General features: G+C 35.4%; 1 protein-coding gene across 1 annotated transcript in view; it reads right to left on the minus strand.

Moving 5' to 3' along the window:
- Positions 1-24,294, minus strand: part of LOC144444273 (gamma-aminobutyric acid type B receptor subunit 1-like) — a 76,506-nt gene that overhangs the window by 45,729 nt on the left and 6,483 nt on the right. The window lies entirely within an intron of this gene.

Raw genomic sequence — 24,294 nt, forward strand, 5'->3', positions numbered from 1 at the left:
TCAAACAGCATGAATCATTTAATGTTTGCAATCTGTTAGTATAATAGTAGCTGGCTTTATTCGATGGATCGACTAATGAAATAATGTAAGTAACCTGACTTCCGATTGCGGGCTTATAAATCTTATACGTACAAAGTACACTTGGTATTCAATGTAACAGCTCGGCTTACTTGATTTATATCTCAACTGGGAAATCTTTCCACATTTAGACTTTTTTTTAGTTCGTATAGTTCCAATCAGTGACAATGTTTTCGAACAGTCGGACTGATTTTATAATGGTTTTATAGCTTGACTCAAAATATGTAACTGAAAATATGTAACTGAAAAGTAGAAGGTAGTGGAATTTGACTTTGATTCGTATTGTGTATGCACGTCGTTAACGTTACTGTGGAAACACGTCGGCGCTTTCGAGAGTTAAAAGACGTGGTTGTAAATTATAAGCCCTTCGAGTGAACCTAGATAAAGAATATACACTGTCAGGCAGTATACATCTCTGGCTCACTAACCATATATTGTGACAATGACGTCACGACAATGTTTACAAAAGGCAAACAAATGAAAAGGTTCAATATTAGATTCATGGTTAATGATAACGGATTCAGTGTATGGTATATTAGCATCCGGAGGTAAATGAAAAATCTAGTTTAGAAACCACTTAGAAGAGATTAGCACGTGTGTCCGACAATATCGAAATTAAGTTTACTGCATTTTAACACGGTAAGATTGAATGAAAATGGATAGTCGAATGAATACTCGATGTTTGAAACTCGTTAATCCAGTCTATGACTCCATTGTCAATAAAATTGTCAACACTAACCGTGCTGGAATAATACAAAGAAATCATGCACCAACAACTACCATAAAACCTCACACATTAGTTTATGAATATTGCTGTAATTGTCATGCTGAAGACTTGCTTACTTCAACAATCGAAGGAGTATAAAACACCAAGTTTACATTTCAAATATATCGCGCACTGTTACATCAGTACTTCCCGCAACTTGAATAATTTTATAGATTCTATTTTGTTAGATGTAATGATTAATATCGTACATCCTGAACAGTGTTGATTCATGTATGGAGGAAAGTAGTTATGTAGCTGTATAAATATGGTGGAATAAATCCTATTTAAAATTGATGTTTGGGTCCGCACTCTAAAATCACAGCCCTCATTGCGATCGGAATTTTAACCTGTTACTGCATTAGGCTTACTTATAGATGGAAATCAACCTCAAATTGGCATTTATAATTTATAATTTCAGTTAAAATTTATGTTAAGATGTAACATCAATGAAATGACCTACCTCAAGTTTATATCATAATTAATAACCTAATAAATCACAGCATCCCCCCCTCCCCCGGAAACTCACGTCAACACATATTTTAATATCTTATGTAAATAATGATATTCATTACCAATGTACAAAGATTAGGAAAGACTGCACGTACCACATCTTAAGCAGTTTCTTCACTAATTTCTCTTGACGTTCATTCCATTTGTAAACTCATATTTATAGTGTAGATACTATCTCAATTTATATATGAAAGATGTTCGGTCAGTCCGACACCATTGTGAATGTATGTGATTGAATTACCGATGTGGTATTTACACTCTTAATTGCTTTTGACTGGATACAGTCGTCGTGCCGATCCACTCTACATCAAACATACAATGAATAACTTAGTCTTGGTTTAGCATAGTCATTGAATATCAATATTGTGATATTTATCGTTTTCTATTCCATACTATGAAGTAAATCTATAGTTACAATTAGCGTTAAATGTCACATTATGCAATCATTTGCTAATTATAGAGATTTATAGATTTATAATTAATCAGACTTGTTGCTTCTTACCCTACATTATGCATATATGAGTTGTGTCGGTATCCAATGCTTTGATGTTAAAATGAAAGAATAATAAAGAACTATAGCAGATTTTTCACCATATCACCCGAAATGAACAGAATCTAATATTCTTCGTTATCAATAATGGCTTAACATTCTTTGTTTGGTTAAATGAATAACTTCGGTGTGTGCACTCAATCATTAACCTCGAGTAATAGCTATGCATTGTTAGTTTGTTACACAACATTCAATGCCATGCATTTATGAAATTCTATGAGATTTCAAATTCCATTCAAATAAGATATACATGATTTGACATCTTTTTTTAATGCAATATAGAGTCGTCTTGTTCTACCAACGATGTAGTCTCAGTCAACAGAATGGTGGTCAGTAGTTAGTGCACTGGGTAGAAAGATAAGTAATACGATTCGTTTCTTTGATATCCGATAGGAAATATGTACAGAGCAGCTGATAATAGTCAAAACATTCTACATACATACATACATACATACATACATACATACATACATACATACACACACACACACATAGATACATACATACATACATACATACATACATACATACATGTACATACATACATACATACATACATACATACATACATACATACATACATACATACATACATACATACAGATGTAAACACTTTACGAATAAACGTCATTTGCTGAAAAATTATCTCTGTAGCGAAGTAGAAACCTGTCAATTATATAAAAAATTATCAAAATGAAAGAAATATTTGAAACATTTTACAAGTACAAGTATAAGTATACATCTCTATTCACACATACCTCAGTATCTCTGTAAATAAGATGCAGTGAGTAATTCGGTAGGACATCCGTGTTATTGTTCACGTGATCTAAACCAAGCTGAGTGGCTGGTAACTGACCCTGCCCACCTGGCCAGGAGCCTGACATCGGATAGAGTCCTAGTAAATACAATGGTTCTGTGTTGGACGATACTGCAGGGCCGATACACAAAGCAACAGTTTCTAGTTGCATGAAGCATTTGATCCATCGCAAACAAATAGGTAACATGGTCAATACAAACACTATACTATGCTACCATTTGTATGTCCTATATATATGTCCAGCAAGCCGTCTTTTCAAAGAGAGCTTTCATTTTCGAGAAGAAACATAATGTTCGGAAAATACCGATGCCGCTGACAAATTGTCATATTTGGTTCACGTTGAAATTACTCACCAAATGAGAAGTGTTTCATATCCAGAGTATGTGATACAAAGTGACGAAGTAGGCGAAAGTGAAAATTTTGAAAAAGAAGAAAAAAAAACTGTTGAAATATAAGTTTAACAAGATATCGTATCACTTCGATAGAATTGGAGAATCTGTCATACGAATTTGGTATTGGTTACACGAAGTCTCACGATCGCTCTCAATATTCCTATGCTGTGTAGTTACTTAAACAAAGCGTCGTCATATAAACTCTATTGCCACTAATAATGCCAGCATGGTATATTGAGTTAGAAATTAGATAATCAGATGTTAATAGTTTGCGCGTGCGCATATTAGCTGTTATGAATGAGTACGCCTGTTAATGAGAGTTGCTAAGGCAACTGTGTTCAGTGTAAAGAAAGGCTTTTATTGGACATGCTATCCTCAGAAGACACATGTACTTAATACTTGTTTATATACGACTCACTCTATTGAAAGAATGGATAACAGAAAACATTACCGTGTAGGAGGCATGAGTCTCATTCTGCCCTCCTCTCCATCTGAAAACATAGTTGATTAATTTTTATCAAATTCCTTAGACAAATTTGGCGAATAAAATGAATTAATCTAGTGCTGGTGAACGTCTTGCATTAATGTTGATGAATATCCAGACATGAAGATAAAATATACCATTGAAAATTGAAAGGGGCACGTAATGTCACCGTTTTTAAAGACTTCAACTTGAGATATAATATTGTCTACACTTTCTATATACAATACCTAACACCGTGACATCTGAATATATATTTATGGATATATTTCTCTCCTTGATCTATTTCATATCTATCTTGAAATCGACAGCATAAACAATACGTGGGAGATGACAAAGCACATCTCTAAATTTTCGATCTATATGAACTATTTATATTCATAGCAAAAGGCCTATACAGCTACCGCTCTTGTTAGTCTTTAAATCTAAAAGATTGGAGAAAAGAATTGAGTATTCAAAAGACGTCGGTATGAAAAATATATCTTTAACACTATGTAATACCTTCTTATTTCAAAAGATATGTATAAGGCGTACATACATGGATTCAGACATGACACTGTTTATACATGTCCCCAAACACCTAGTAGAGAATAATGAATGGCTTTTATTGCAAAAGCTCACATGGTGTCAAGACAGTAGGTAGTAATATCGTATGTCCGGAGATGTCATTCAAGTTACAATTTAGTATTCTTTGTTTCATTTCCATGACGCTTATATCTATACCTGACCTATTGTTATCTTAGGAAGCTCATCTCCTGTACATGACTTATTGTGATTTAATTATTGTAAAGACCATAGCGTCGCAGACTCATGTCTTGGCTTTAGACCGCGGAGCTGGGATCACCTGTCTCTCCTAGCTCTGGGCTTTAATAACGTCTCTATGTTCCAGTCATACTCCATACATCGTCTCATATGTAGTTTATCCTTTTACTACAAGTCTTGCTGATATAAAATTTCTGATAGACTCAAGTTCATTGATATAGTTTAACTGAAAGTTAACACGTGACGTATGGGGGAAAGAAAGTTACTGTAATTGTACTGCCTAACATTTCACGTTCATGTAGTTATTGAATGACACGTGTCAGTTTACAATGTAGTTGGACGAACATTGTTTGAGTTTTGTATTTTACTCAGTAAACCTTTCGAAATCGACTGTTTGTAATGCTTGGAAATGCTTATATATATATAACATAGTTCAAAAGAATAAGTATGTTATAAGTCATTACTCAGAGTTTCACGCTTCATCAGTGATCATCAGGCGACTGATGAAATTGGGATTGTCAAGGTCGATATGTATACACGTAAATTTTGTCTATGTATTGCGTAACAAGGTGGTTGGACTAAACTATTCATTACGGAGGTTTGCTGTTATGGTTGGCGAGGGAATATTTATTTTCATGGCGACGTTTCGAGACAAATTCAGATTGTTTGTTCGGTAGCATGCTTTTTTCAGCATTGGTTATATATAGTTTTTCAGTTATACAGTGTTAGATCCATGTATGTCGTATTACTGTTTTCTCTCTCTCTCTCTCTCTCTCTCTCTCTCTCTCTCTCTCTCTCTCTCTCTCTCTCTCTCTCTCTCTCTCTCTCTCTCTCTCTCTCTCTCTCTCTCTGGAGGAAACTCATTGAGTTTAGTTTTGTTGATACCATCAAGGTCTCATTTTTGTTAAAGATCTTGCTACATGTCAAGCAGTCCTTCAAGAATTAAACAGGATATCAAATTCAAAATCCATCGTACTCGACAAACACATGAGAATATACATTATTGTAACAGGAGATAGTGACCATTTCATCACACAATCTAGGTAATGTTTAACATCAATACAGTCTGTCATATTTCCTTAATGATATCGACGCTATATTTTGACACAACACGTAGTCTACGTCTAATGTGATAAGCGAGTATGGTGAAAGACTTTATTATTAATTATAACCTATGACATTCTGCAGAATTGTTATTTGGATGCGATTTTAGTTTCAATGGTAAATTGCTGGCGGATCAGATGGTCACATGGATAATTTCTGCAATTAACATTTGTGATCACCCAGGGCGGGTTTTAATGTTGAACTAGTGGACAAAGTCGGTGCATACTAAGTTATACAAGTTGCGGTGAGTCAGGCATGCGGAAATTACTCAAAATTTACCTTGCGGCTTGTTGATAGAATTTGGCGGATTTCTTAACAACAGTGGTCATGTTTTCAAATATGCTTTGGGAGAAGGAACGACAGGCAATCTATTCTAATCACACACTTGCCAACCGTATTTTATCCTCAAGTTTACGCCTGGCAATACACTGCACGGGTTAGGAAATAATTACAATACCGAGTATAAAATAATTAATTTACAGTTTCCTACGGGGTTCACCTCTCTCTAGTTTCGTGGCAATGTTTAACTTTTACATAGTAAACTCTCCAAGAGAACATTCTAGTCTGTGTAATTACGGGTTTTCTTTCATTGATGTGAGGGCCCTTCGATCAGGGATGATCGTCTATTCAAAGTCTTAACTCTTAGGATTAAAATGTAGACAATAAACAGAATATACAAACACGAGGGGGTGTAATGACAGGTGTTGGAACTTTGCTTTTGTAATTTTAAAATCTTCATATGTTTTCGTACAAGATAATTTTATTTGCAAAATGGTGGTCTTCATTTTCTAGTTCCTTGTAAAATATTCATTGTTTTAGAAGCGTTTTACCTGATTGGAGGCTTCATTCTCTGTTCCAAGTTGATGATCAGTGACCCTATGATAGTTTAATTTCTAATCGATGTCGAGATATTCATTTCACAGTGTAAATGTTGCCATTGAGGGCGTACGGTATATACACCATGGGTCTTTCTACGTTTCAAAGTTTTCGAACATTACACGTGAAAGAATACCTCAACATTAAGGGAGCGTGTTTACAAAATGTTTAACTTTCCACTGAGTTAAACTCCACATGCTCAGTTCCACATGTTTTCCTGTCGTCAAATATTCACATCTGCATGCTTAAAGCTAATTTGAATAATTATCTCGTTAAAATGTGTCGACATATTACTTATGTTTCCTGTTAATTTCCATGCAATTGATTTAAAGATGGGTGGTCAGATTTCATTTACTATGTATGCATGTGACTTGATCATGTGTCATTACACTTTGAAGATTGATTCATGGTTTTATTCAAATCCGGAGAAATACTAGAGCAAAATTTACATTATCAAAGAACTCAATATATAGTAATTTATTTATTTACCATGGTGACATGCATGATGTCAAGAAAAACCCGGTTCGGTTCCCCCAAAATATATATATATATATATATATATATATATATATATATATATATATATATATATATATATATATATATATATATATATATATATATATATATATATATATATATATATATATACCCCGCCACCCAATGGTCTTATAAGCCACTTTTAACTAACTCGACAAACGATCTTTCATTCTACGGAAGACTTTCTATAAATGTTGCTGTATTTCATTAACGTATTGGAGCAGAGCATTCACCTTTTTGTAGATATACAAATATTCAATTGCAAATTAAACATACACTGCAAATATGGTTTGAGTTACATAATGCATTTCATTAAGCGTACATAAATGACCCGCTTTTTATGTTAAGCATATATTTAACAATGACCCAATTTGCATAATCATGTTCTCTTTGTGCTCTTACCATTCTTTTTGCGTTTCTTTAGATTAGTTATTTAATTTCATAGTGACTAATAAGGCCGATGGACTGGGTGATGTATTAACTTTCTGTTCTTTTTATTGTCAATTGTAAATGTATATCACATGTAACTATAATAAACAACTCTTACTACTACTACATTTTCAAGTTAAGCGTACTTTGCATAAATGACTGATTTGCATAATCATCTTCAAGTTAAGCGTACTTTGCATTACTGACTGATTTACATAATCATGTTCACATTAAGCTTACTTTGCATAGCTGACCTGATTTATATAATGTTGTGCAAGTTATGTTGTGCATGATCTGAATTACATATTGCTGTTCAGGTTAAGCACCCTTTGCATAAATGACCTGATTTGCATATTGATTTTAAATATATTGTCTAAACAAGGTTTAGGGGTACTTTACATGATCATTATATTTATGTACCTGCCACAATTTAACACAAAGGTGATGGATATGTATGTAATTATCACTGTTTGTTTGACATGGTCTGCTTTTCATGTTTTTGATATTTTTTTCCATCAATAAATCTGTTCTTCCCTGGGTATTCAAACTTTGAAAGTAACATCAATTTTTCAATAAGAATGTTTGTGTGTTAGATAGACGCTGTATTATAGAATATCACATTCTTTTTGCACTGTTTGTTTTCATTGCATATGGCAATTCATTGCGATGACAGATATGGGTGTAGTAATGACCGTGGACAACATTAGTAATGACTAAAAATTACACGTTTGCACTTAGTGTATTAATATAAATCAAATTTTCTTTTACAAACTATCATACAAAACAGCTGACTTATGCGTGTTTGCAATTTGACAGTTACTATGATGGGTTCAATTCACCACTACGTTTATTATGCGACGTTTCCAAGGAGATATACAGCACAAAAAATGGTCTGATTCAAACGCCAAAATATATTTACTAGGCTGCCTGATGTTTAAACAAACCCGGGAAAGCTTGAGACGTTTCGACGCAGATGACAAAGATGCTAAAAAGAATCCCAACCAAGTAGTGTAAAAGATCAATCGGAAAACGAGCGAGTGAAAAGATGCAAAGTGGCAGTGAACTGAATTCGCGTGACAGCAGCCGACAAATGTAGCGTTCCAAGACACAAATTAATGGATACCTATTCTGCAGACTCAACGAATGTTTCATGTTATCTGGGGTTACACTAAAATAAGTTGTGGCAGGTGTCATTATACAAATACACCGTACATACTTCGGATAAACGTGTCGGAAGAGGTTGTTTCCTGTGTCTGTCAATCAACCTTGTAGTTAACTTGATGTACAATTGTATCATCTGTCTGCCCCACAAAGCATGACCTTTGGTATTCCCTGAACAGTGTGACTGCTTAATCTTATACATGATAGTATTACATAGACTACTCCAAATTTACAAACTGAACACAACGTAACACTCGACTTGATGTCTTTGTATACTACTTTAAGGTACTCACCATATAAATACTGTTTTTTATTGAATGCAATGCATGACAAGGTATAGCAAACTATCTCCACGCTTCATGCTCTTACTACATTACTGTATTCAAACACAATACAGCCCGTAAATTTGCCATTAAATTTATTCGTCATTAAGTCCCTTTACCACAAGTAGTATTTTAGTTCAGTGTAGTACTATGGAATATTGCAACTTACTCCGTTCTGAGTCAATGACTCTCGCTTCTGCGTGTGTCATGGTGAAGATGTAGAGTGTGTAGATGTATGTGTATGTGTGTGTATGTATGTGTGTGTACGTACGTGCGTGCGTGCGTGCGTGCGTGCATGCGTGCATGCATGCATGCATGAATGAATGAATGTATGTATGTATGTATGTATGTATGTATGTATGTATGTATGTATGTATGTATGAATGAATGTAAGTATGTATGTATGTATGTATGTATGTATGTATGTATGTGTGTATGCTGTCCTTTTCTTAAGTCTTTAAATATGCATATTCACTATGAACACCTTTTTAATGTAATACATTGCAGACCAGAATGTCAATTCAAATGTATACTGTAATTGCATTGATTCGCAAGCAGGCATACAGTGCTATGAATGTCATTGAACACAAAAAAAAACATAATTGAGTTGCCAACTATATCGATAACAACTAGGATTATTTAACATTCACCTCTAAGTTACAGGTTTGATACCAGAATAGCGTGCTGAATGGTTGTCTAGAAGGCATGTTTATAATTATCAATACTTAGCATGGCTTTAGACTCTTAGAAACCATAACAGTTTATTAGCACACACTTCACGTGATTTATTGAAATACGTCTTAGGTGAAAAAAAAATAATTGTGTGTTTCTGATAGCATAAACTCCGAAAATCGGGTAGATAGGTTGGGATTTTATTGCGTTTTATTAGATCTTTTAATATTTTTTATTTTTGAAAAATATTGCTTCGAACCTAAAACAAACAATGCGTCGGTCAGAATATCCCTTCTGTGATAGTTTGATTAAAAATGTACATGCATCACTGGGGAAAGAAGTTCACACAAACGTGCACGAAGGTCAAGAAGACAATGCATTTCTTATCTTTTTGTTTTAAATGTAAATTAGGGTCGGTCGGGTTTTCGGAAACACACATTTTATTTATTTGGCCTTATGATTATGTTCTGTGCTATAAAACACAGAAAATATACCTTACTTACCAGGATCAATAGATGAACATAAAGGAGTCGACGATAGAATTGAAGTACAAGGTCAAGGTTGCACGAAATTGTGTACCGATTATATTATCTTATCTGTGACGAGTCAACTACTGAATAAAATGTTCATTCCATTATTAGATTTGCATGAACTAAAAATGACCACCATTTCCATGATTGCTAACGCGTGTACTGAATAGTTTATAGTAGATGTGTATGAAAAGAGTGGGCCAAGTGTTTGGGTAAATGTTTATGCAGGTCGATAGTGGTCTGAAGTAGAACCCTTCAAACCAAATTTGGTGCTTTTATAACAAAGTGAACAATTCCACTAAAAAATACCATTTGAATCCAGTCTCTATTTACCATTCGCTACTGAGGATGATACGCTGACGTCACATACCAAATTATTATACCATACACAACTAGCCAAGTTGTGCGCGTTCGAATTGGAAATATTGGATGAATACCCTGATGGCTATTATTTCTCTGCAATGCGTGTCTACATCATTTGTTCTGCGGTCCTTGAAATTCTAATCTACATGTTCACCATTATTTTCCTCATTTTAAAAATAAAATTAAGCTTGTGCAGGTATAATTATATTATTCTCCCCACCGGGAAACACTCATGATATATGAGTCTGAAGGAGGGAAAATGGAGGTGTGTGTGTGTGGGGGGGGGAGTCAATATCTAAATACGGTATCATCATAGATGTCATTATAGGATATATACACTTACAATAATTTTGTATGTTTCTGTACTTTTGTACAATTGGTGATTTTTCCCTATGAATCTCACCAACACCAAATGAGATCGTGAAGGTAAGTGATGTGCACATAATCGCTACTGTATATATGTCACCTTTTGCCAGGTTCTGCTACGTTAGAGATATATGGCATATCACAGACACGGGGGGGGGGGGGGCAGTGTAACAAACGGATGAACCCATGATTTCAAGGTGCGCCAGGACCACAAATACTGGTCAGGCGTTCAATAAATATACACAATCGCCAAATAATATAACAGAAGAATCTTAAAATATTAGACAGTCTTTTTGGTTCAAGGATTTGACCAAGGTTATGCCAATTTGTCAAATTCAGATGTTTATCTTCAAGCGTATTCCATAGCACAATTATATGGATGGCAAAATAATAGTGTAATCAGAGTACAGACCTCAAAGCCTACCAGAGATCAATGCAAAATATGATCAACTAATTTTGAAATAATTTCAATTTTATATTATTATTAGTTTTCAAAATGCCACGATGATCTTTCCATCTTTTAAATTAGTATACATGCTAGCCCAAGCTCTTTCTATTTTATTTCAGATTAAAAAAGATTAATCATAATTTTGTTGAGATAAACAGTGCCCAAGGTAGTTATTCTGCCGTGTTACTCTCATTCAACGATAATTTGTTTGACCAAGTTGGGTGTCATCCAAAAAGACAGAATTATTACCTTTGATTGTTATGCCAATTAGCTTTATGCAGTGACGTTACCTTCAACTGAGACATACATACATACATACATACATACATACATACATACATACATACATACATACATACGATTTATGCGATACATACATACATACATACATACATACATACATACATACATACATACATACGATGCATTCATACATACATGCATGCATGGATGCATGCACACACACACACACACACACACACACACACACACACACATACATGCCATTGTAAACGACCAGCCTCAATAACATATCAGGTCATAGAAACAGATCTCGAGAAGAGCAAAATGTTGTCGCGATTTGTATGTATATGTATGTATGTATGTATGTATGTATGTATGTATGTATGTAAGCGTGTACATGTATGAATGTATGTGTGTATGTGTTTGTTTATATTCTTGTGTGAAATGTGTGTCTTCGATTACATGTACATTATGTATGTCACGTATGTGTGAAAGGCTATGTTTGTGTCTGTAGGTCGGTAAGTTAATTACTCACAAGCATTTTTGGTAATAGTTGGTAAGTGATGGGGCGGGGTAAGGTTGAAAGATAATTCTTCCACCAAGCAAGGCAATGCATTTGTAAGTAGAAATTTAAAAAAAAAAGAAAAAAAAAGACTTATTGGTTTAGAATTGCGCGATGTATGTAATGTTTTATTAAAAAGTGGATTTCTGTTCAGAGTTTGCATTATGAATTGAAAGTGACAACGTCAGTCAACCATTCTGAAGTCTACAATCACAATTGCGAAGTAGTTTTCAACATAAGGTCACCATATAACAACACGTCGTGACCTACGTTTGTCATGATAGTTGTCAGGCTTCTGCAACACAAATGCTGTATTTTTAGAAATTATACTCAGAAAGGAGAATTCGGGATACTTCAGCATAGTTCAAAAGTACACTGAAGACAAAGACAGTGTTTGCGTAAACTTCTTCAAACTACTTTATGGATAGGTAACATTTAGCCATCATATCTTGTTGTCATGGTGATCAGATTTGCGTGATCAAGTGCTATGAGAACTGCGTGTCTATGGCACGACTATGCATGGTTTGTTGATCCTATCTACTATAACCGAATAAAAGGAGAAATGTAGAAAAGAAATCAGATATCAATAGAGGATCAAGTGGATGCAAAGAATGAAATAATGACGACAAATATAAAAGTATAAACACCAAACGTATAAATCCTTTTTTCACATCCTATATATTATATTAAGCATTATACTGAATACTTATCGAGGCAAAATTCAGACTATATATATAAATATAATTTATGTATATATTATATATATATATATATATATATATATATATATATATATATATATATATATATATATGAAGAAATTTCTGTTTTCAGCATTATTATGCTCTATATCCCAATCCAAGTTCTGACTACCACATGGAATTTAAAATTTGACTAATTACTTACATTACGTTTTTCGGGGGAGTTGAGTCTTTTGTAAATCATGTACATTTCTGCTCGGAAACAGAGGTTTGTAGAGTTTGCATAATTACATGTGTGTGGAACCCCAAAATGCGGATGTATGAATCACACGACTGCTGTCCATTGCTGTTTGCTGTCAGTATCTTCAGCTTGCGAGGGACAAATGCCATAATATAACATTGTTTGCTTGAATGAACACGCTATTGTGCTGCTATTTTGCTATCATGCAAAGCTGTGTTTAGTTTACTTCAAACATTGCACAATGGTGATATAATAATACAGCGCCATCAACGTGGTAATTTAAGGAAACATATCTTAAGAATTTCACGATGTACTCCATCTCTGGGAATACATTGAATGCAGTGCCAATTCAAAACACATTAGAGATTTGTGTTTGTGTTCTTGTGTCATATTGACAGTAAAGGTCAGTTTTATGGGCAAGTCAAAGTCAACTGATAGCTAGTGAACTTCCCGCTGCAGTGATCCAATTCATCTCCTACCTCTAATTTAAAGTTGACTGTGACATTGACTTGTATTATTTGATCAGACCTGATTGCTTTGGTATTATATTTTTAAACATCGTATTGTATATACCGTGTCAGCAGTGGTCATGATCACATCTATGCACACATGAACACACGTACACACAAAGTCTGCATACGTAAAAGTAAATAGTGGGCTGAAAAATGTCAAGATACAGCATGATGTAGGTTAGTGTTCACTAGCTCTCTGTGATACATCCACACTGAAACTATTAAGAAATTGCACATGCTACACTTTAAGATTGCAAGATTGAATGAATGTAGTTTCTTGTTACATTTTGTCTATATGAAATGGACGAGGGTGCCACTATCCAAATAATAAAATGCAGACATTAAAAACACTGGCGCCCGCGTGTCTTCATCTAGTTGCAGTACGTTAAGTTGGTGATCTTTCTAACTGCATGTACCGAGAAATTACGACATTGCTAACTTAAAGTGTAGAATGTGCAGTTTTATTACTAATTTATGCATGGATTTATAGAACAGAGACAATGGGCAGTAACCTAACATGCACTGTAATACCACTCCACAACTGTGTTGTAGAAGGATACTAGATAACAGTTATATAACATTTAGAAAGAAGTTGTTTTGTAGTGTGGTTAATAGTGAATACTCCAAGATATCAAATGTTACCTTTGAATTAGTTATTATTATATGATAAGTGTACAGAGATTTAGAATTGTGTATCAAGCAGTTTAGCAATCAATCAACCTTGACAGGGGTCATAGCAGCTATATCGTTTTATTGTAACGGATGATACTAATGTTGAGTTTCAGCTGTGACTTATCTCTGGTCCGGCATGTTGTCTCTTTCCCTTGGTAATGACTCATGCGACTTTAATTTCACATACGTCTGTTAATGAAAATACTTTACATGTTAAATTACTTTTGGTGTCTATTTTTGTATATTTTTCTATGTTACTGCATTAAAACATTGACAGGCGTTGCTATCAATTATGAATTTCATAATTCGTACGTTTATCTTTTGTTTGCAACAACATTTGAGATTTTCTTATAATTATAATGGCACAGACTGTTTTTATCCTTAATATGTGCAACACGCTAAAGTAAATTTGCAAAACGTAGTGGGCAGAAGAAATATCAAATGAAAATGGTATATTTTATCAAATTACAACTGTTTCCTCTCATATTGTTATTGAAATAGCATCTAAAGAGATTCACAGTTGCCAAGCGTCTATCCAAAGGGGTTTGGACAATTACTTTGCATATGTCCTCCCCGGTACAATGCCCAACTAATATGGCAAATTAGACAGATTTATGTTTACTCGGTGAGTTTGTAAGCGTTTCGATATTGACAGGAAAGGCAATATAATATTATAAAGAAACCCGACAACTGAGAAATTTGGTAAGGAAGACGACAGACTTTGTTAATGATAATATCGTCCACACGCTTGATTAGTAGCGGTGTAGTTTCCTGAACGAAAGGGTGTGTGATATACTCCACTACAATGGAGTGCTCGTACAAGTCTGTCTTTATTGACATCTCTCCTTGTAGTTCGCTCGTCCCTAATTCATGACATTCGTTTAGCTTGTTACATGTCAAGGCCATCAAACGTCGGTTGTCTTTTGATGTATTGACCAGATCTAAGTGGTTTTCTCGAAATATGCGATGCAATCGAGTGTCTTTATTGAAATCCAAGGTTCACAAATTGCAGTCGTTTCGATGTATTTCGATACCACATGCATAGCTTAGTTTACTTTGAGGCATGTAATAAGTCAATGAGCTTAGGAAAGTGGTGATGTATTGACTTTGACACTGACAGAAAAAAAAATCAAGGGACAAAATGATATTCCAAATCCTAATAGACAAAAAGAATGGCCATAGACCACACATTAAGAGTTAGCTGTCCCCCAGCCACACACACACACACACACACGCGCGCGCACACACACACACACACAGTTACCCACATCTGCTGTTTCATACAGACCTTTACACACAAAACAAAACACAGACACATGCACACACACACACACCCACACACAACAGACACAGATACACAGACACACACCCACACACCCACACACTGATACAACATACAAGTAACACAGCAACCGACAGTGAACAATATATAGAAAGGTCTAGATCGTATAGACTTTGTATTTCTTATAGACTAATTTGTAAGAATGAATATCTCATTTGAGATTTAAGATTTAACTTTTATGGATTTGACTTAGTAAGGAATCGGTAGATGAATGTAGGAGTAAGGGCCAATGATGAAAACATGGGTTAGTGATGGATAGTGGAGACATTGCTCCATAGGTCTTTATACCCATAACTTCACTCCAATTTACGTTCCACGCGTTGTCAAGTCGTAGATGTCATTAAAAATAACATTTGTAAATCTAGAAGTTCCTATTTACTTCTTTGCAAAAAAACCAAAACATTCTAACAGCAATTTTCTAACTATTTTTTCATGACGTCCCAGGTACACGTGACCTTAGGGTATTATCCTAACATTACCTAACTAAAATATTTGCTTAAATAAACCATCTGTTTTTGTACTTGAAGTGTATATTTGTGTTTAGAGACGGTTTCCATATGTACATGACAGCAAATTGTCCCGAGGAAAGCTATTTTCCTGACTTATTTTGCCTATTAACATTTCGACCTTACCATGCTATGTGGATAACATCAGCACTTCAAGACAAAATCTTTCATATTCTCAGCTGTTTTAGTCGTTCCCCCTCCGAGCAAAAAAGTACGGTTGCTTACAAGCTATTTCCTACATCATTATATCCGGATTCCTAGCTGTATATTCATACTGCAGTTATGTTGATTAAAATAGTATATCGTGGAAACGGTCACACTGGGGTAGATGAAGTTAGTTCAAAGTAACTATCACATGAGCCAGCCACGTTTGTGGTCGGACATTATATACGCGTACAACGCATTGCAGGTTACTGTTCCCTAGCTCTGTTTGACAATTCAGAAATGTTACTCTATGAGATAGCAAGATTGGTTGTGTGATATGCTACCATACAGACATCAAATGCCCATAACAATGGCGTCCGCGTGTCTGCGTCTAGTTGCATGCTGTATGTTTAAAATAGTTTTTTCAACTAAATGTAGCAAGAAATTGTGATCTTGCTAATCTAAAATATGCAGTGTATTACTCATTTCTCCCTGGGGTAAGAGAGCAGCGTCAGTGAAAAGTAACCTGCAACGAGCTGTACATGATTGCTTATGTGGTCATCAGTCATGATTCAAAACGTTCAGTATCGCCATTATATTCGGCAATGTTTTACTTAAATTAGGCTTGATCAGATATAATCATAATATTCCCTAGTTCTCAAAAAAGAAATCTTGACTCAGAAAACACTTGTGATATCAAGGATTGTGTCGCTACTTCCTTGGTTGAACAAAGAAACATGAGTAAAGTTTGATAAATTGAATGAAATAATATACATGATAATTAAATATATATATTACGTATTTCGTCCATACAGATTGCGTACAAGTGCTCAAAGATACAACACATATATGCCAGAATGAATTAAATACTCAAGTATTATTCATTTTCCAAAAAGAATCCCACTAATTTTTTTTCAAAACAAGGGCGAAAATCCATTGAGAGGACCTGATACATTCGATCTTCCACGTCGCATTTTTTACATTATTTGCATATTCAAATGACGATGCAAAAAGTTTAAAATTATTTAGTTTTCGTTTTTGTTAAATTCAAAATCTGACTGAGTTCAACCCCTTTCCTGGACGTAAACAAAATAAAAAGTTTAATATCAGAATACCACCCCTATCCCCTTTTCCGTTGATCGGGTATCATGTCATATTTCTTATTTTCAGAAACAGCGCCATCTAGGTGGCACGCTGCAGCCTTAGTGAGAGACATTATAGGATTGTTCGCTTAAATGTGTCGATTAATATGCAACAGTGGGTAAATAAGAAATGGTGTGTGATGTTGTCAGGGATACCAGTTTTCATATATTTGCTGTCAAAATTAGAGAAATTATTTACAGTTTTCTCTACCATGTTCAGTGTGTCTTCAGTGCTATGTAGTTATCCCATACATGTGACACATTGTGCCGGTAATTTACTTAAGTTCATAACAATTGATAATTGATCTGGGTATCAAAGGCGATTCATTTGGTTGCATTAACTAAGAAAGCTTACATGTTCACGTCACTGTGAAAGTGAATCGAAAAATTATAAAGGAAATATTATGAGTCTGCACGCTTAGCTCGGGAGGGAAGGAGTTGTTCCTCGTTATTGTGCACGTTTGAGATAACAGACAGAAATAACATTACAGGCAAGACTGAACATGAAGTACACTGAGCCCACAGTACACACTGCGTACCATACCATGTTTTAGAACTCGTATAAAATAACGGAAACTATGATATTAGGGTTAGGGATTTTAGAATACAGGCCCCATGTTGATGAAATGGTTAGATGCCTTAGCTGAGTGTAATTCTTAATGGTTGGGCACAGTGTTCTAATCGTAAATCTTTTATGCTTACGAATTTCAGCTAACGTTATTGTGGAGGGATACAAGTGAATAAATACTGCTTGGGTATACTAAAAGATGACTGTGTAGAAAAACTTTGGTAAAAGAGTCCTCTGAGACGTAGAGTTGGCCTAACGTTTCGGACAGTAACACTTGACCGAAAGCAGAGATTACGGATAGACGGCAAAGAAGCCAGTCTATCCTAAACGTAATAAAATAGCGTTAAGAGAAAATACCGCGATGATATCAGATCGTAGGAGTACCTTTATATCACTAGAATCTAGATGAAGCGTTCTTCAAACATTCTTCTGAAAATTTCATCGCTGGAGACTAGGCATATTATAAACGCAAACGTTATTACACTGATTACATATGAGGTATATTATTACAAAACATACTGGTAGGTAATACCAACAAACCTCGAACACATTACTTCCCGTAACTACAAAATGAGCAATGTTATATAAATATTAACCATATACATTCGATAGCTGTAAACTGCTAATTTGTAATGTCGAGTAATCATTCAACAATTTCAGTGTGACATCAATAGCACCAGACCTTTGCTGTCAAAATCTCGCAGCAGCTCAAAATTGAGTTTGACAATTTATTAGCTATACTGGTCATAATATACTTCTTTGGGTTTAAGTTTATTATCTTAATAACGTACATAAAGAGAACGAATCATATTCTTTGTCATGAAAGCACTAGATATACAATATTATATTGATCTTTGACAGGAGTGTAACGGTCCAATGATGACGTCATCATCCTGGTAGGTAGCTACTTGCCTACCCTACAGGACAGGACTCGCCACTGGCAGCCGGAGAATGGTTAAATATACTTCGAAACATCATACAGAGTTAAAGATGTTGTGATTATGTTCAGAATAATGGTTTGCATGATTTGACGAGAAGAGTTTTCAACTCCATTCTTCTCCCATTAATCAAAGTATATATTTTATCCCCAGCATTCCTGTAAAGTTAGATAACATTGTGTACTAGCATACTTCAAGATGATCTTGAACCTGACCCCAAAGAACACTTGTAACGTAAATCATAAATACTAGGTGCTACATTGATGACTTGTAATCTAACACCGTTAATTTTGTACACGTGCTGGTTGCTTCAAATTTAATACATTAATCACGTTCGCTGGAAATAACTATACTTTGCTCTAGATTTCTTACACTGCAATGATGCTCGTTAGCCTGCTTCTGTATCTCAGTGTCTGTGTCTGTACGTCTGTTTGTTTGTCTTCGAGTCTCTATTTTTCTCTGTTTCTGTCTGTCTGTCTGTCTGTCTGTCTGTCTGTCTGTCTGTCTGTCTGTATGTCCGTCTGTCTGTCTGAGTTGTCTCTTTATCACTCTCTGTCTGTGTCTCTGTGTCTATATGTCTGTCAGTCAGTCTGTATGCCTGTCTCTGTCTCTCTCCTCTGTCTCTCTGTCTCTGTCTCTATGCCTATGTCCCTCTCTCTGGTTATGTCTCTGTCTGTCTGTCTGTCTGTCTGTCTGTCGCTCTCTCACTCGCTCCCTCCCTCCCTCCCCCCCCTCCCCCCCCCTCTCTCTCTCTCTCTCTCTCTCTCTCTCTCTCTCTCTCTCTCTCTCTCTCTCTCTCTCTCTCTCTCTCTCTCTCTCTCTCTCTCTCTCTCTCTCTCTCTCTCTCTCTCTCTCTCTCTCTCTCTCTCTCTCTCTCTCTCTCTCTCTCTCTCTCTCTCTCTCTCTCTCTCGGACTCAAGTCCACCTATTTTGGAGTAATTTATAAGACATACAACCATATCCTGATAATCACTTACCCATTTTCAATAGCATGAGGTCTGTAGTTAGGTACTTAAATAACTTCGTTCGAATTTCTTTTGAGAATCGGCTTAAACAGCTTCTGGGTGTTTTCTGATTGCCACATGCTTTCTCTCAAATAATGACAATTTGCCTACAAGACTTTGTAAATGCATTTTGTATTTAGTGCTGATTGAAAACTTACAATGGCACCATACTTGAAATGTAAAACAGCTGTCGGCGATCTAGTAGTTGAATTTAGTTAATTAGATGACAGTCTTCTCCAATTTCCAATCCATTATCGACTCTAAAAGTGCCCTCGTCCCCTAATTGATGCCACCTTCATTTCAAATATATAATCATACTCTAAATTCTGATATAATAAGGTGAAAGAGTAATGTACTTTCCAAGTGAATGTGACACCTACACCCAGGACTATTTTCAAAAGACTTTATGTTGGCTCTAGTAACAGAGATAGAGGTGATTAGAAATATATGAGTGTCTGAGATGAGATATGCACATAAAGAAGTCTATATGGGGATAATAATGAATAACGTGCGTATGGGTGTGTACGTGCGCGCGAGCGCGAGAAATGAGATTGAGGAAAGAAAAGTGACGTGCAGTATTCGAATCCACGTCTCTATTATGCGCGCGCGTTCGTGTGTGTGTATGTATGTATGTGTGTGTGCGTGTGTATGTGTGTTTGTGTGCGTGTTTGTTTGTGTGTGTGTGTGTGTGTGTGCGCGCGCGCGTGCATGCATGCATGCATGCATGCGCGCGCGTAACCGTCCCTTTTGTTAGTCAGTACATATTTCAGGCCCGTACATTATCTTCAATCCATGGTATTGCATCAACACCTAACTACATTGAATGAACGAAAATCGTCTTTGAGTATAATTATTATAATAAAAAATACGTGTTATACGACCATTTCAATTCATGTAGGAATGTATTTATGTCAACGAGTTACCTCATTAGCATCAAGTTATCGTCTTGTACATGTACGTGCCTAAAGGATGTAGACGGTAAAACACTGTATTGATGATGTCAAGGGGCTCTCAATAAAGGCTAACTACGAGTATATAATGAGAAATTGACTCACACAACGATGTAATAAAACAATCTTTTTTTTTTCACTCATTAATCTATAAAAAGAAATTATCATTAAAAACGCATACAATTTGCCCGAGGCCACTTTCTGTAGTTAACGTTGTAAGTCGTGATATATATGGTTTGAATATGTTTGAGCTTCTCCAAGATGAATGGAAGCAGAGGAAAAGCAGAAAAAAATATATGCGCTAGCCCCGTGTTGACTCATAGAAGCAGGGCTAGACCTTTCTCGCTTGCAATTATATATTCTGTACATTTGTATATTTAGCCAAAAAACTTAGCGTTGAAAATGACGTTGTCACTCGATTGTTTCTGGCGTACATCACCGTTAAGACCGAAGCCCAGGCAAGAATGTTATGTCTCTGGGTACACTAGTACACTAGTCAGCTTAAAATATGTATCGATTCGTCGACTTCTGTGGATTTCGAAGCTATCGATATTTTAGCATGGCTCCTGCGATTGAATTCACAGTGCAGACACAGGACACAGACTTTGCACTATTTGAGTGTGTGTCTTGATACGATAGTGTGTTGTGAAGGCATTGCTAGGATCAACGCGTATACTTTACAGACGACAAACTTAATTATACGAGCTACATACAAATTGACAATGTGCTTCAACTCTATTGAACAACAAAGACACTGATTGTGAAAAGAAAAGCATCTTTACTGAAGACTGAATGAGAAAACAACATTAAAAAAATACTGTGTAGATGTATTGCAATTGACAGTAGTATGATAGTGCTAAGTGAAAGTGCAGTTTAGATATATGGACGAACATCTACTTTTAAAACTCGGCTGATAAAGGTAATATCGGATATACGTACTATACTACTAACTTTATCTATGCTGGTATTTCTGAAGGCAAATGATATTGAATTACGCAAGCGAGTAATGGACGCGAGTCAACAAAGTTATGCTTAGAATTTAAACAGAGAAACGAACCAAAACCCAAGGACTCCAATAAGATTGACACCTAGAACATTTAGTAATACGTATTAAATGTCAATCAATGGCGACCAAATTTATGTTCTGAAACTGCTATATTCAAAATAAAATGTTACGAGTTCGTAATAAAAATGGGTAATAAATGAACTGATTTATGCCACGTATTGGATAAATAGTAATATATTCTATATTGATATCAGGAGTGGTACGTGCACGGTAGGGTTCGGCTTTACATTCATAAGGGGAATAAGATTACACCGGGGTGTCTGACAGAAAATAACCTAATAGCCCGTGTGATTAGTTTAATACTATCACAAAGTCTCTAGCATGCATGCAATTCGTTGTATATTATTACACAAGCCTACAGTCTCTATGGCTCGCTGTTGTATATCATTTCCGACTAAATTCCCTAAGTAATCTGTTTGCATACTATTGTGTGCGAAATGGAAATGTGTCTAGCAGAGACACTTATTGAATTGGAATTTTTACCAATGTAATATCACGTGATGGTCATTTCAATGGTTTAACGGACACTATTGGTAATGATGTACAGAACACAGGACATAGTATCAAGCTTTTTAACGACGAGTATTAGTTTCAATAATAAAAAGACATGTGTCTGTTAATTCATGGTATGTTTATAGATAGACGTGGGTGTATTTCATTATATTATAGTTTGTGGTGGTAATTCTAAATTAAGTATTGCAACCAACTTAGGTTAAAGACGGTGATAATGAAGTATGACAGTTATTTCATTTTACTAACATACGGGTGGGCAAGACTCGTAATAGCCTAGTTTTTTACTTTTCATAAACTAAATCTTCAAGGTATAGATCGTAAAACTTTAATTTGATGACCATCGTACTTCGATGATAATCACTTTAGTTTATACGTATAATCCGATAAAGGTAGCATTCTCTCCGGCTGACGTAAAAGGGTTTACAAAACGTTTTATTGCACGACATGTAAATGGTCATTTTTGTAAAACGTACGGATAGAGCTAATTTCTACAATAATTCTATAAATACTATTTTCGTCATTCGCGAGTTACAGTTTTTTTCGTAAACTGTTCTAGTTCTGCACAACACTTTGCCGACCCTCTAACATGATGCACGATGTCACGTGATTCGAACAGTTTTGAATACAAGCCAATCGATTTACCAAAATATCACCCAGCTGTAGGTCGCACAGCTAGCTGAGGTCGAAGATCGTCGACCGTTGAAATATATTTCACTTTAAAAATAACAGGAAACTGTGTTCTAAACCATCTCTAAATGGAAAACCCTTAATAAGTGCAATACATTTTGGTGAAATTTTTCATGTATAACACAAACAATTTAATGATTTAATAATTGAGTACATATAAGTGAATGTGATAACAATATTTTTTTCAAAAATAATTTATGATAATTAGGGTGGTTTTGTCAAATTTTCAGAAACCAAAGTCTATTGAGTGAGAGATACTGTTTACAAACGTGGCTTGTGGTCTCGGCTTTTACATCTTCATCAGAAATAATCAAGGTATTACGTCGGAGACAAACGACGATGTAGATCATTATGGCAACCCTTGCTTATTCAAGAAGGCTCTTTCACTACCAGGCACTTTCTTTAGAAAATGTTATCAAATGTTGTTGTATGCACATTTTAAAGCTCATTCTAGTACTGTGATTTTTTAAGTATTCGCTATTCTCGCATTATTGCCGAAACTTTGCTCTAGAAGTCAAAATAAAGTACTCTAAAAGGCAAACTGGGTGAAAATAATCTTTCAACATATCATATGAGGCTAGTTGCAAGTGACAGTTGCACATATTTTAGCCACTGACTTCGTATGTCAAATGGACATTCACTAAATAAGTGAGATGGTATGAGACACATTGCAAATCAGTGTAGCGAGACAAGTACTTGTCGGACAACGTCCGAGTTAATAAAACCTAAGTGACAGTGTGACATTCCATGTATGACAAGCAATTAGATAATGTAGTGAGCAAGTTCAGAGCATGCGCAGTTGATGATCTCGTGATGAGGACATATTTAACGAAGATAACCAAGATCTTAGATTAACGTTAATCCTAAGCCATTATCGAGTTTCATTTCCTACTTTAAAACTTTTGCAAATTTTAAATCGCACTCAATAATCGTCACAAAGTGAGTAATGCATAGTTGTCAATGATATTGTAATCTAGAAAGGTATATGGGTGATAAATGAAACCCTTTAACTATAGCCCAGACCACCGTGGACAACAGTTTAACTATATTACGGTAATGAGACTACAGTAATTAGATTAAGTAATATAAGATGTCGTACAGCCGTGGGATAATTCTTAAGTTCTTTTCCCTGGATCCCAAAGCAATTCTAGCTCGTGCTTTGGGAAGGCCTTTTAAATAGATACGATTCTGTTCTAATACTGTATAATGTCTCCTAGTTAGTTATGGCTGACAATTACACTACGTGTATGCTCAGTAGTCTGCATCCTCACACAGAAACATTGCGCACTCTGAGATTCAGTCGATAGTCTAGTATTCTAAGCTTGCCGTCGTACT

The sequence above is a fragment of the Glandiceps talaboti genome, chromosome 13 (genome assembly GCF_964340395.1).
Source record: "Glandiceps talaboti chromosome 13, keGlaTala1.1, whole genome shotgun sequence".
Lineage (NCBI taxonomy): Eukaryota > Metazoa > Hemichordata > Enteropneusta > Spengelidae > Glandiceps > Glandiceps talaboti.